This window comes from Anomaloglossus baeobatrachus, chromosome 2, assembly GCF_048569485.1.
Source record: "Anomaloglossus baeobatrachus isolate aAnoBae1 chromosome 2, aAnoBae1.hap1, whole genome shotgun sequence".
Taxonomy (NCBI): domain Eukaryota; kingdom Metazoa; phylum Chordata; class Amphibia; order Anura; family Aromobatidae; genus Anomaloglossus; species Anomaloglossus baeobatrachus.
In genome coordinates, this window is record NC_134354.1 from 486,067,739 (window position 1) to 486,080,089 (window position 12,351).

At 33.4% G+C, this 12,351-nt stretch overlaps 8 non-coding genes across 8 annotated transcripts; all 8 read left to right on the top strand.

The window, feature by feature from the left end:
• The first annotated feature begins 501 nt into the window (after positions 1 to 501).
• TRNAL-UAA (transfer RNA leucine (anticodon UAA)) lies at positions 502 to 584 on the top strand. Its single transcript has one exon. It is a non-coding gene; the product is annotated as a tRNA-Leu (tRNA).
• A 2,039-nt stretch (positions 585 to 2,623) lies between these two features.
• TRNAL-UAA (transfer RNA leucine (anticodon UAA)) lies at positions 2,624 to 2,706 on the top strand. The gene has a single exon. It is a non-coding gene; the product is annotated as a tRNA-Leu (tRNA).
• A 2,933-nt stretch (positions 2,707 to 5,639) lies between these two features.
• Positions 5,640 to 5,722, top strand: TRNAL-UAA (transfer RNA leucine (anticodon UAA)). The gene has a single exon. It is a non-coding gene; the product is annotated as a tRNA-Leu (tRNA).
• Positions 5,723 to 6,454: 732 nt separating this feature from the next.
• Positions 6,455 to 6,537, top strand: TRNAL-UAA (transfer RNA leucine (anticodon UAA)). The gene has a single exon. It is a non-coding gene; the product is annotated as a tRNA-Leu (tRNA).
• A 1,227-nt stretch (positions 6,538 to 7,764) lies between these two features.
• On the top strand, positions 7,765 to 7,847 carry TRNAL-UAA (transfer RNA leucine (anticodon UAA)). The gene has a single exon. It is a non-coding gene; the product is annotated as a tRNA-Leu (tRNA).
• Positions 7,848 to 8,994: 1,147 nt separating this feature from the next.
• TRNAL-UAA (transfer RNA leucine (anticodon UAA)) lies at positions 8,995 to 9,077 on the top strand. The gene has a single exon. It is a non-coding gene; the product is annotated as a tRNA-Leu (tRNA).
• Positions 9,078 to 9,889: 812 nt separating this feature from the next.
• Positions 9,890 to 9,972, top strand: TRNAL-UAA (transfer RNA leucine (anticodon UAA)). Its single transcript has one exon. It is a non-coding gene; the product is annotated as a tRNA-Leu (tRNA).
• Positions 9,973 to 11,532: 1,560 nt separating this feature from the next.
• TRNAL-UAA (transfer RNA leucine (anticodon UAA)) lies at positions 11,533 to 11,615 on the top strand. The gene has a single exon. It is a non-coding gene; the product is annotated as a tRNA-Leu (tRNA).
• The last annotated feature ends 736 nt before the right edge of the window (positions 11,616 to 12,351 follow it).

The following is a 12,351-nucleotide window of genomic DNA, read 5'->3' on the forward strand; positions in this document are numbered from 1 at the left end:
AAGCTATCTGTTAGTGCAAATTTATCAGAAGTATGATAAAAGAAATTTGTATATAATATGGTCTTCTAGAAAGGTTAGATCAAAAAAAGGAAAAGGACAGGGTGCATAGGTAGTGATGAAATGTTAAATCTGCTTAGGAAAACATGGGGTATAGTGAAGTGACGAACTTGTCATTGACATTATGTGGAAAGATTAATTTGTATTAGGAAACTCGATTTTTTTAACTTAGCGTTGTTGATAAATCCAGGTAACATTTTATTCCAATGATCAGTTTTGGTCATCTTTCTAAACATAGAGCCAAAATGAAAGCCAATATACAGAGGAAAGTTAAAGTTGGAGTATGAATTTTCCAGTGAAGAGTATGGTCTACATTGGTGGCCGGTCTACAGCTCTTGATAAGTCGCCTTATAAAATAAAGCTATCTGTTCTTGCAAATTGAATGATTGCACTATTTTTATCAATCATCATCTCCAGTTACAATCTGGAGGCTGACATACAACCACCAGGATGGCCGAGTGGTTAAGGCGTTGGACTTAAGATCCAATAGATATGTATCTGCGTGGGTTTGAACCCCACTCCTGGTATGAGTTTTACTCTTGAAAATCTTCAAGGCATCTCAAAATCAACCTAGGTCTGAACAGCAGGAATTATATTGTTGCTCGGTAGCACAGTTGTATACCTGTAATAACCATGAATATTGCAATTAATTGAGTGGAGGTTTTATAATAAACTGAACCTCTAGTACGATGTATGATGATCACTAGAGGAAGTTTCAAGTTTCAACCAAAGATAAGACATCTAAAAAAAACAAATGTGGAATGTTTTGTGAAAAAGATGTAGTTGATTTATTACGGTAAACAATCATACTGTAGCTCCAAAAGAAGTTTTAAAGCACATGATGTCAAAATAATATGAGCGAATCAGAAGTATGATAAAAGAAATTTGTATAAAATAGGGTCTTCTAGAAAGGTTAGATCAAAAAAGAAAAAGGACAGGATGCATAGGTAGTGATGAAATGTTAAATCTGCTTAGGAAAACATGGGGTATAGTGAAGTGACGAACTTGTCATTGACATTATGTGGAAAGATTAATTTGTATTAGGAAACTCGATTTTTTTAACTTAGCGTTGTTGATAAATCCAGGTAACATTTTATTCCAATGATCAGTTTTGGTCATCTTTCTAAACATAGAGCAAAAATGAAAGCAAATATGCAGAGGAAAGTTTAAGTTGGAGTATGAAATTTCCAGTGAAGAGTATGGTCTACATTGGTGGCCGGTCTACAGCTCTTGATAAGTCACCTTATAAAATAAAGCTATCTGTTAGTGCAAATTTATCAGAAGTATGATAAAAGAAATTTGTATAAAATATGGTCTTCTAGAAAGGTTAAATCAAAAAAGGAAAAGGACAGGGTGCATAGATAGTGATGAAATGTTAAATCTGCTTAGGAAAACATGGGGTATAGTAAATTGACGAAGTTGTCATTGACATTATGTGGAAAGAATAATTTGTATTAGGAAAGTCGATTTTTTTAACTTAGCGTTGTTGATAAATCCAGGTAACATTTTATTCCAATGATCAGTTTTGGTCATCTTTCTAAACATAGAGCAAAAATGAAAACCAGTATACAGAGGAAAGTTAAAGTTGGAGTATGAAATTTCCAGTGAAGAGTATGGTCTACATCTCTTGATAAGTCACCTTATAAAAAAAAGCTATCTGTTAGTGCAAATTTATCAGAAGTATGATAAAAGAAATTTGTATAAAATATGGTCTTCTAGAAAGGTTAGATCAAAAAAAGGAAAAGGACAGGGTGCATAGGTAGTGATGAAATGTTAAATCTGCTTAGGAAAACATGGGGTATAGTGAAGTGACGAACTTGTCATTGACATTATGTGGAAAGATTAATTTGTATTAGGAAACTTGATTTTTTTAATTTAGCGTTGTTGATAAATCCAGGTAACATTTTATTCCAATGATCAGTTTTGGTCATCTTTCTAAACATAGAGCAAAAATGAAAGCCAATATGCAGAGGAAAGTTTAAGTTGGAGTATGAAATTTCCAGTGAAGAGTATGGTCTACATTGGTGGCCGGTCTACAGCTCTTGATAAGTCACCTTATAAAATAAAGCTATCTGTTAGTGCAAATTTATCAGAAGTATGATAAAAGAAATTTGTATATAATATGGTCTTCTAGAAAGGTTAGATCAAAAAAAGGAAAAGGACAGGGTGCATAGGTAGTGATGAAATGTTAAATCTGCTTAGGAAAACATGGGGTATAGTGAAGTGACGAACTTGTCATTGACATTATGTGGAAAGATTAATTTGTATTAGGAAACTCGATTTTTTTAACTTAGCGTTGTTGATAAATCCAGGTAACATTTTATTCCAATGATCAGTTTTGGTCATCTTTCTAAACATAGAGCCAAAATGAAAGCCAATATACAGAGGAAAGTTAAAGTTGGAGTATGAATTTTCCAGTGAAGAGTATGGTCTACATTGGTGGCCGGTCTACAGCTCTTGATAAGTCGCCTTATAAAATAAAGCTATCTGTTCTTGCAAATTGAATGATTGCACTATTTTTATCAATCATCATCTCCAGTTACAATCTGGAGGCTGACATACAACCACCAGGATGGCCGAGTGGTTAAGGCGTTGGACTTAAGATCCAATAGATATGTATCTGCGTGGGTTCGAACCCCACTCCTGGTATGAGTTTTACTCTTGAAAATCTTCAAGGCATCTCAAAATCAACCTAGGTCTGAACAGCAGGAATTATATTGTTGCTCGGTAGCACAGTTGTATACCTGTAATAACCATGAATATTGCAATTAATTGAGTGGAGGTTTTATAATAAACTGAACCTCTAGTACGATGTATGATGATCACTAGAGGAAGTTTCAAGTTTCAACCAAAGATAAGACATCTAAAAAAAACAAATGTGGAATGTTTTGTGAAAAAGATGTAGTTGATTTATTACGGTAAACAATCATACTGTAGCTCCAAAAGAAGTTTTAAAGCACATGATGTCAAAATAATATGAGCGAATCAGAAGTATGATAAAAGAAATTTGTATAAAATAGGGTCTTCTAGAAAGGTTAGATCAAAAAAGAAAAAGGACAGGATGCATAGGTAGTGATGAAATGTTAAATCTGCTTAGGAAAACATGGGGTATAGTGAAGTGACGAACTTGTCATTGACATTATGTGGAAAGATTAATTTGTATTAGGAAACTCGATTTTTTTAACTTAGCGTTGTTGATAAATCCAGGTAACATTTTATTCCAATGATCAGTTTTGGTCATCTTTCTAAACATAGAGCAAAAATGAAAGCAAATATGCAGAGGAAAGTTTAAGTTGGAGTATGAAATTTCCAGTGAAGAGTATGGTCTACATTGGTGGCCGGTCTACAGCTCTTGATAAGTCACCTTATAAAATAAAGCTATCTGTTAGTGCAAATTTATCAGAAGTATGATAAAAGAAATTTGTATAAAATATGGTCTTCTAGAAAGGTTAGATCAAAAAAAGGAAAAGGACAGGGTGCATAGGTAGTGATGAAATGTTAAATCTGCTTAGGAAAACATGGGGTATAGTGAAGTGACGAACTTGTCATTGACATTATGTGGAAAGATTAATTTGTATTAGGAAACTCGATTTTTTTAACTTAGCGTTGTTGATAAATCCAGGTAACATTTTATTCCAATGATCAGTTTTGGTCATCTTTCTAAACATAGAGCAAAAATGAAAGCCAATATGCAGAGGAAAGTTTAAGTTGGAGTATGAAATTTCCAGTGAAGAGTATGGTCTACATTGGTGGCCGGTCTACAGCTCTTGATAAGTCGCCTTATAAAATAAAGCTATCTGTTAGTGCAAATTTAATGATTACACTATTTTTATCAATAATCAGTTCCAGTTACAAACTAAAAGCTGACACACAACCACCAAGATGTCCGAGTGGTTAAGGCGTTGGACTTAAGATTCAATGGATATGTATCTGCGTGGGTTTGAACCCCATTTCTGGTATGAGTTTTACTCTTGAAAATCTTCAAGGCATCTCAAAATCTACATAGGTCTGAACAGCAGGAAAGATATTGTTGCTCGGTAGCACAGTTGTATACCTGTAATAACCATGAATATTGCAATTAATTGAGTGGAGGTTTTATAATAAACTGAAGTTCTAGTACAACATAGGATGATCAGTAGAGGAAGTTTCAAGTTTCAACCTAAGAAAAGACATCTAAAAAAAACAAATGTGGAATGTTTTGGGAAAAAGATGTAGTTGATTTATTGAGGTAAAGAATCATACTTTAGCTCCAAAAGACGTTTTACAGCACATAATGTCAAAATAATATGAGCGAATCAGAAGTATGATAAAAAAAATATGTATAAAATATGGTCTTCTAGAAAGGTTAAATCAAAAAAGGAAAAGGACAGGGTGCATAGATAGTGATGAAATGTTAAATCTGCTTAGGAAAACATGGGGTATAGTAAATTGACGAAGTTGTCATTGACATTATGTGGAAAGAATAATTTGTATTAGGAAAGTCGATTTTTTTAACTTAGCGTTGTTGATAAATCCAGGTAACATTTTATTCCAATGATCAGTTTTGGTCATCTTTCTAAACATAGAGCAAAAATGAAAACCAGTATACAGAGGAAAGTTAAAGTTGGAGTATGAAATTTCCAGTGAAGAGTATGGTCTACATCTCTTGATAAGTCACCTTATAAAAAAAAGCTATCTGTTAGTGCAAATTTATTAGAAGTATGATAAAAGAAATTTGTATAAAATATGGTCTTCTAGAAAGGTTCGATCAAAAAAGGAAAAGGACAGGGTGCATAGTTAGTGATGAAATGTTAAATCTGCTTAGGAAAGCATGGGGTATAGTAAAGCGACGAACTTGTCTTTGACATTATGTGGAAAGCTAAATTTGTATTAAGAAACTCGATTTTTTTAACCTAGCGTTGTTGATAAATCCAGGTAACATTTTATTCCAATGATCAGTTTTGGTCATCTTTCTAAACATAGAGCAAAAATGAAAGCCAATATACAGAGGAAAGTTGAAGTTGGAGTATGAAATTTCCAGTGAAGAGTATGGTCTACATTGGTGGCCAGTCTAAAGCTCTTGATAAGTCGCCTTATAAAACAAAGCTATCTGATAGTGCAAATTTATCAGAAGTATGATAAAAGAAATTTGTATAAAATATGGTCTTTTAGAAAGGTTAGATCAAAAAAGGAAAAGGACAGGGTGCATAGGAAGTGATGAAATGTTAAATCTGCTTTAGAAATCATGGGGTATAGTGAAGTGACGAACTTGTCATTGACATTATGTGGAAAGATTAATTTGTATTAAGAAACTCGATTTTTTTAACTTAGCGTTGTTGATAAATCCAGGTAACATTTTATTCCAATGATCAGTTTTGGTCATCTTTCTAAACATAGAGCAAAAATGAAAGCCAATATACAGAGGAAAGTTAAAGTTGGAGTATGAAATTTCCAGTGAAGAGTATGGTCTACATTGTTGGCCGGTCTACAGCTCTTGATAAGTCACCTTATAAACTAAAGCTATCTGTTTGTGCAAATTTAATGACTGCACTATTTTTATCAATCATCAGCTCCAGTTACAATCTTAAGGCTGACACACAACCACCAGGATGGCCGAGTGGTTAAGGCGTTGGACTTAAGATCTAATGGATATGTATCCACGTGGGTTCGAACCCCACTCCTGGTATGAGTTTTACTCTTAAAAATCTTCAAGGCATCTCAAAATCTACATAGGTCTGAACAGCAGGAAAGATATTGTTGCTCGGTAGCACAGTTGTATACCTGTAATAACCATGAATATTGCAATTAATTGAGTGGAGGTTTTATAATAAACTGAAGCTCTAGTACAACGTATGATGATCACTAGAGGAAGTTTCAAGTTTCAACCAAAGAAAAGACATCTAAAAAAAACAAATGTGGAATGTTTTGGGAAAAAGATGTAGTTGATTTATTGAGGTAAACAATCATACTGTAGCTTCAAAAGAAGTTTTAAAGCACAAGATGTCAAAATAATAAGAGCGAATCAGAAGTATGATAAAAGAAATTTGTATAAAATATGGTCTTCCAGAAAGGTTAGATCAAAAAATGTCATTGACATTATGTGGAAAGATTAATTTGTATTAAGAAACTCGATTTTTTTAACTTAGCGTTGTTGATAAATCCAGGTAACATTTTATTCCAATGATCAGTTTTGGTCATCTTTCTAAACATAGAGGAAAAATGAAAGCCAATATACAGAGGAAAGTTAAAGTTGGAGTATGAAATTTCCAGTGAAGAGTATGGTCTACATTGGTGGCCGGTCTACAGCTCTTGATAAGTCACCTTATAAAATAAAGCTATCTGTTAGTGCAAATTTAATGATTGCACTATTTTTATCATTTATCAGCTATAGTTACAATCTAAAGGCTGACACACAACCACCAGGATGGCCGAGTGGTTAAGGTGTTGGACTTAAGATCCAATGGATATTCATCTGCGTGGGTTCGAACCCCACTCCTGGTATGAGTTTTACTCTTGAAAATCTTCAAGTCATCTCAAAATCTACATAGGTATGAACATCAGGAAAGATATTGTTGCTCGGTAGCACAGTTGTATACCTGTAATAACCATGAATATTGCAATTAATTAAGTGGAGGTTTTATAATAAACTGAAGCTCTAGTACGACGTATGATGATCACTAGAGGAAGTTTCAAGTTTCAACCAAAGAAAAGACATCTGAAAAAAAAAAATGTGGAATGTTTTGGGAAAAAGATGTAGTTGATTTATTGAGGTAAACAATCATACTGTAGCTCCAAAAGAAGTTTTAAAGCACATGATTTCAAAATAATATGAGCGAATCAGAAGTATGATAAATGAAATTTGTATAAAATAGGGTCTTCTAGAAAGGTTAGATCAAAAAAGAAAAAGGACAGGATGCATAGGTAGTGATGAAATGTTAAATCTGCTTAGGAAAACATGGGGTATAGTGAAGTGACGAACTTGTCATTGACATTATGTGGAAAGATTAATTTGTCTTAAGAAACTCGATTTTTTTTAACTTAGCGTTGTTGATAAATCCAGGTAACATTTTATTCCAATGATCAGTTTTGGTCATCTTTCTAAACATAGAGCAAAAATGAAAGCCAATATACAGAGGAAAGTTAAAGTTGGAGTATGAAATTTCCAGTGAAGAGTATGGTCTACATTGGTGGCCGGTCTACAGCTCTTGATAAGTCACCTTATAATATAAAGCTATCTGATAGTGCAAATTTATCAGAAGTATGATAAAAGAAATTTTTATAAAATATGGTCTTTTAGAAAGGTTAGAACAAAAAAGGAAAAGGACAGGGTGCATAGGAAGTGATGAAATGTTAAATCTGCTTAGGAAATCATGGGGTATAGTGAAGTGACGAACTTGTCATTGACATTATGTGGAAAGATTAATTTGTATTAGGAAACTCGATTTTTTTAACTTAGCGTTGTTGATAAATCCAGGTAACATTTTATTCCAATGATCAGTTTTGGTCATCTTTCTAAACATAGAGCAAAAATGAAAGCCAATATACAGAGGAAAGTTAAAGTTGGAGTATGAAATTTCCAGTGAAGAGTATGGTCTACATTGTTGGCCGGTCTACAGCTCTTGATAAGTCACCTTATAAAATAAAGGTATCTGTTTGTGCAAATTTAATGACTGCACTATTTTTATCAATCATCAGCTCCAGTTACAATCTTAAGGCTGACACACAACCACCAGGATGGCCGAGTGGTTAAGGCGTTGGACTTAAGATCTAATGGATATGTATCCACGTGGGTTCGAACCCCACTCCTGGTATGAGTTTTACTCTTAAAAATCTTCAAGGCATCTCAAAATCTACATAGGTCTGAACAGCAGGAAAGATATTGTTGCTCGGTAGCACAGTTGTATACCTGTAATAACCATGAATATTGCAATTAATTGAGTGGAGGTTTTATAATAAACTGAAGCTCTAGTACAACGTATGATGATCACTAGAGGAAGTTTCAAGTTTCAACCAAAGAAAAGACATCTAAAAAAAAACAAATGTGGAATGTTTTGGGAAAAAGATGTAGTTGATTTATTGAGGTAAACAATCATACTGTAGCTCCAAAAGAAGTTTTAAAGCACATGATTTCAAAATAATATGAGCGAATCAGAAGTATGATAAATGAAATTTGTATAAAATATGGTCTTCCAGAAAGGTTAGATCAAAAAATGTCATTGACATTATGTGGAAAGATTAATTTGTATTAAGAAACTCGATTTTTTTAACTTAGCGTTGTTGATAAATCCAGGTAACATTTTATTCCAATGATCAGTTTTGGTCATCTTTCTAAACATAAAGCAAAAATGAAAGCCAATATACAGAGGAAAGTTAAAGTTGGAGTATGAAATTTCCAGTGAAGAGTATGGTCTACATTGGTGGCCGGTCTACAGTTCTTGATAAGTCACCTTATAATGTAAAGCTATCTGATAGTGTAAATTTATCAGAAGTATGATAAAAGAAATGTGTATAAAATATGGTCTTCTAGAAAGGTTAGATCAAAAAAGGAAAAGGACAGGGTGCATAGGTAGTGATGAAATGTTAAATCTGCTTAGGAAAACATGGGGTATAGTGAAGTGACGAACTTGTCATTGACATTATGTGGAAAGATAAATTTGTATTAAGAAACTCGATTTTTTTAACTTAGCGTTGTTGATAAATCCAGGTAACATTTTATTCCAATGATCAGTTTTGGTCATCTTTCTAAACATAGTTGAAAAATGAAAGCCAATATACAGAGGAAAGTTAAAGTTGGAGTATGAAAATTCCAGTGAAGAGTATGGTCTACATTGGTGGCCGGTCTACAGCTCTTGATAAGTCACCTTATAAAATAAAGCTATCTGTTAGTGCAAATTTAATGATTGCACTATTTTTATCATTTATCAGCTCCAGTTACAATCTAAAGGCTGACACACAACCACCAGGATGGCCGAGTGGTTAAGGCGTTGGACTTAAGATCCAATGGATATGTATCCACGTGGGTTCGAACCCCACTGCTGGTATGAGTTTTACTCTTAAAAATCTTCAAGGCATCTCAAAATCTACATAGGTATGAAGATCAGGAAAGATATTGTTGCTCGGTAGCACAGTTGTATACCTGTAATAACCATGAATATTGCAATTAATTGAGTGGAGGTTTTATAATAAACTGAAGCTCTAGTACGACGTATGATGATCACTAGAGGAAGTTTCAAGTTTCAACCAAAGAAAAGACATCTGAAAAAAACAAATGTGGAATGTTTTGGGAAAAAGATGTAGTTGATTTATTGAGGTAAACAATCATACTGTAGCTCCAAAAGAAGTTTTAAAGCACATGATTTCAAAATAATATGAGCGAATCAGAAGTATGATAAAAGAAATTTGTATAAAATAGGGTCTTCTAGAAAGGTTAGATCAAAAAAGAAAAAGGACAGGATGCATAGGTAGTGATGAAATGTTAAATCTGCTTAGGAAAACATGGGGTATAGTGAAGTGACGAACTTGTCATTGACATTATGTGGAAAGATTAATTTGTATTAAGAAACTCGATTTTTTTAACTTAGCGTTGTTGATAAATCCAGGTAACATTTTATTCCAATGATCAGTTTTGGTCATCTTTCTAAACATAGAGCAAAAATGAAAGCCAATATACAGAGGAAAGTTAAAGTTGGAGTATGAAATTTCCAGTGAAGAGTATGGTCTACATTGGTGGCCGGTCTACAGCTCTTGATAAGTCACCTTATAAAATAAAGCTATCTGTTAGTGCAAATTTAATGATTGCACTATTTTTATCATTTATCAGCTCCAGTTACAATCTAAAGGCTGACACACAACCACCAGGATGGCCGAGTCGTTAAGGCGTTGGACTTAAGATCCAATGGATATTCATCTGCGTGGGTTCGAACCCCACTCCTGGTATGAGTTTTACTCTTGAAAATCTTCAAGTCATCTCAAAATCTACATAGGTATGAACATCAGGAAAGATATTGTTGCTCGGTAGCACAGTTGTATACCTGTAATAACCATGAATATTGCAATTAATTGAGTGGAGGTTTTATAATAAACTGAAGCTCTAGTACGACGTATGATGATCACTAGAGGAAGTTTCAAGTTTCAACCAAAGAAAAGACATCTGAAAAAAACAAATGTGGAATGTTTTGGGAAAAAGATGTAGTTGATTTATTGAGGTAAACAATCATACTGTAGCTTCAAAAGAAGTTTTAAAGCACAAGATGTCAAAATAATAAGAGCGAATCAGAAGTCTGATAAAAGAAATTTGTATAAAATATGGTCTTCCAAAAAGGTTAGATCAAAAAATGTCATTGACATTATGTGGAAAGATTAATTTGTATTAAGAAACTCGATTTTTTTAACTTAGCGTTGTTGATAAATCCAGGTAACATTTTATTCCAATGATCAGTTTTGGTCATCTTTCTAAACATAGAGCAAAAATGAAAGCCAATATACAGAGGAAAGTTAAAGTTGGAGTATGAAATTTCCAATGAAGAGTATGGTCTACATTGGTGGCCGGTCTACAGCTCTTGATAAGTCACCTTATAATATAAAGCTATCTGATAGTGCAAATTTATCAGAAGTATGATAAAAGAAATTTGTATAAAATATGGTCTTTTAGGAAGGTTAGATCAAAAAAGGAAAAGGACAGGGTGCATAGGAAGTGATGAAATGTTAAATCTGCTTAGGAAATCATGGGGTATAGTGAAGTGACGAACTTGTCATTGACATTATGTGGAAAGATTAATTTGTATTAAGAAACTCGATTTTTTTAACTTAGCGTTGTTGTTAAATCCAGGTAACATTTTATTCCAATGATCAGTTTTGGTCATCTTTCTAAACATAGAGCAAAAATGAAAGCCAATATACAAGGAAAAGATAAAGTTGGAGTATGAAATTTCCAGTGAAGAGTATGGTCTACATTGGTGGCCGGTCTACAGCTCTTGATAAGTCACCTTATAATATAAAGCTATCTGATAGTGCAAATTTATCAGAAGTATGATAAAAGAAATTTGTATAAAATATGGTCTTCTAGAAAGGTTAGATCAAAAAAGGAAAAGGACAGGGTGCATAGGTAGTGATGAAATGTTAAATATGCTTAGGAAAAAATGGGGTATAGTGAAGTGACAAACTTGTCATTGACATTATGTGGAAAGATTAATTTGTATTAAGAATCTCGATTTTTTTAACTTAGCGTTGTTGATAAATCCAGGTAACATTTTATTCCAATGATCAGTTTTGGTCATCTTTCTAAACATAGAGCCAAAATGAAAGCCAATATACAGAGGAAAGTTAAAGTTGGAGTATGAATTTTCCAGTGAAGAGTATGGTCTACATTGGTGGCCGGTCTACAGCTCTTGATAAGTCGCCTTATAAAATAAAGCTATCTGTTCTTGCAAATTTAATGATTGCACTATTTTTATCAATCATCATCTCCAGTTACAATCTGGAGGCTGACATACAACCACCAGGATGGCCGAGTGGTTAAGGCATTGGACTTAAGATCCAATAGATATGTATCTGCGTGGGTTCGAACTCCACTCCTGGTATGAATTTTACTCTTGAAAATCTTCAAGGCATCTCAAAATCAACCTAGGTCTGAACAGCAGGAATTATATTGTTGCTCGGTAGCACAGTTGTATACCTGTAATAACCATGAATATTGCAATTAATTGAGTGGAGGTTTTATAATAAACTGAACCTCTAGTACGATGTATGATGATCACTAGAGGAAGTTTCAAGTTTCAACCAAAGATAAGACATCTAAAAAAACCAAATGTGGAATGTTTTGTGAAAAAGATGTAGTTGATTTATTGAGGTAAACAATCATACTGTAGCTCCAAAAGAAGTTTTAAAGCACATGATGTCAAAATAATATGAGCGAATCAGAAGTATGATAAAAGAAATTTGTATAAAATATGGTCTTCTAGAAAGGTTAGATCAAAAAAAGGAAAAGGACAGGGTGCATAGGTAGTGATGAAATGTTAAATCTGCTTAGGAAAACATGGGGTATAGTGAAGTGACGAACTTGTCATTGACATTATGTGGAAAGATTAATTTGTATTAGGAAACTCGATTTTTTTAACTTAGCGTTGTTGATAAATCCAGGTAACATTTTATTCCAATGTTCAGTTTTGGTCATCTTTCTAAACATAGAGCAAAAATGAAAGCCTTTATACAGAGGAAAGTTAAAGTTGGAGTATGAAATTTCCAGTGAAGAGTATGGTCTACATTGGTGGCCGGTCTACAGCTCTTGATAAGTCACCTTATAAAATAAAGCTATCT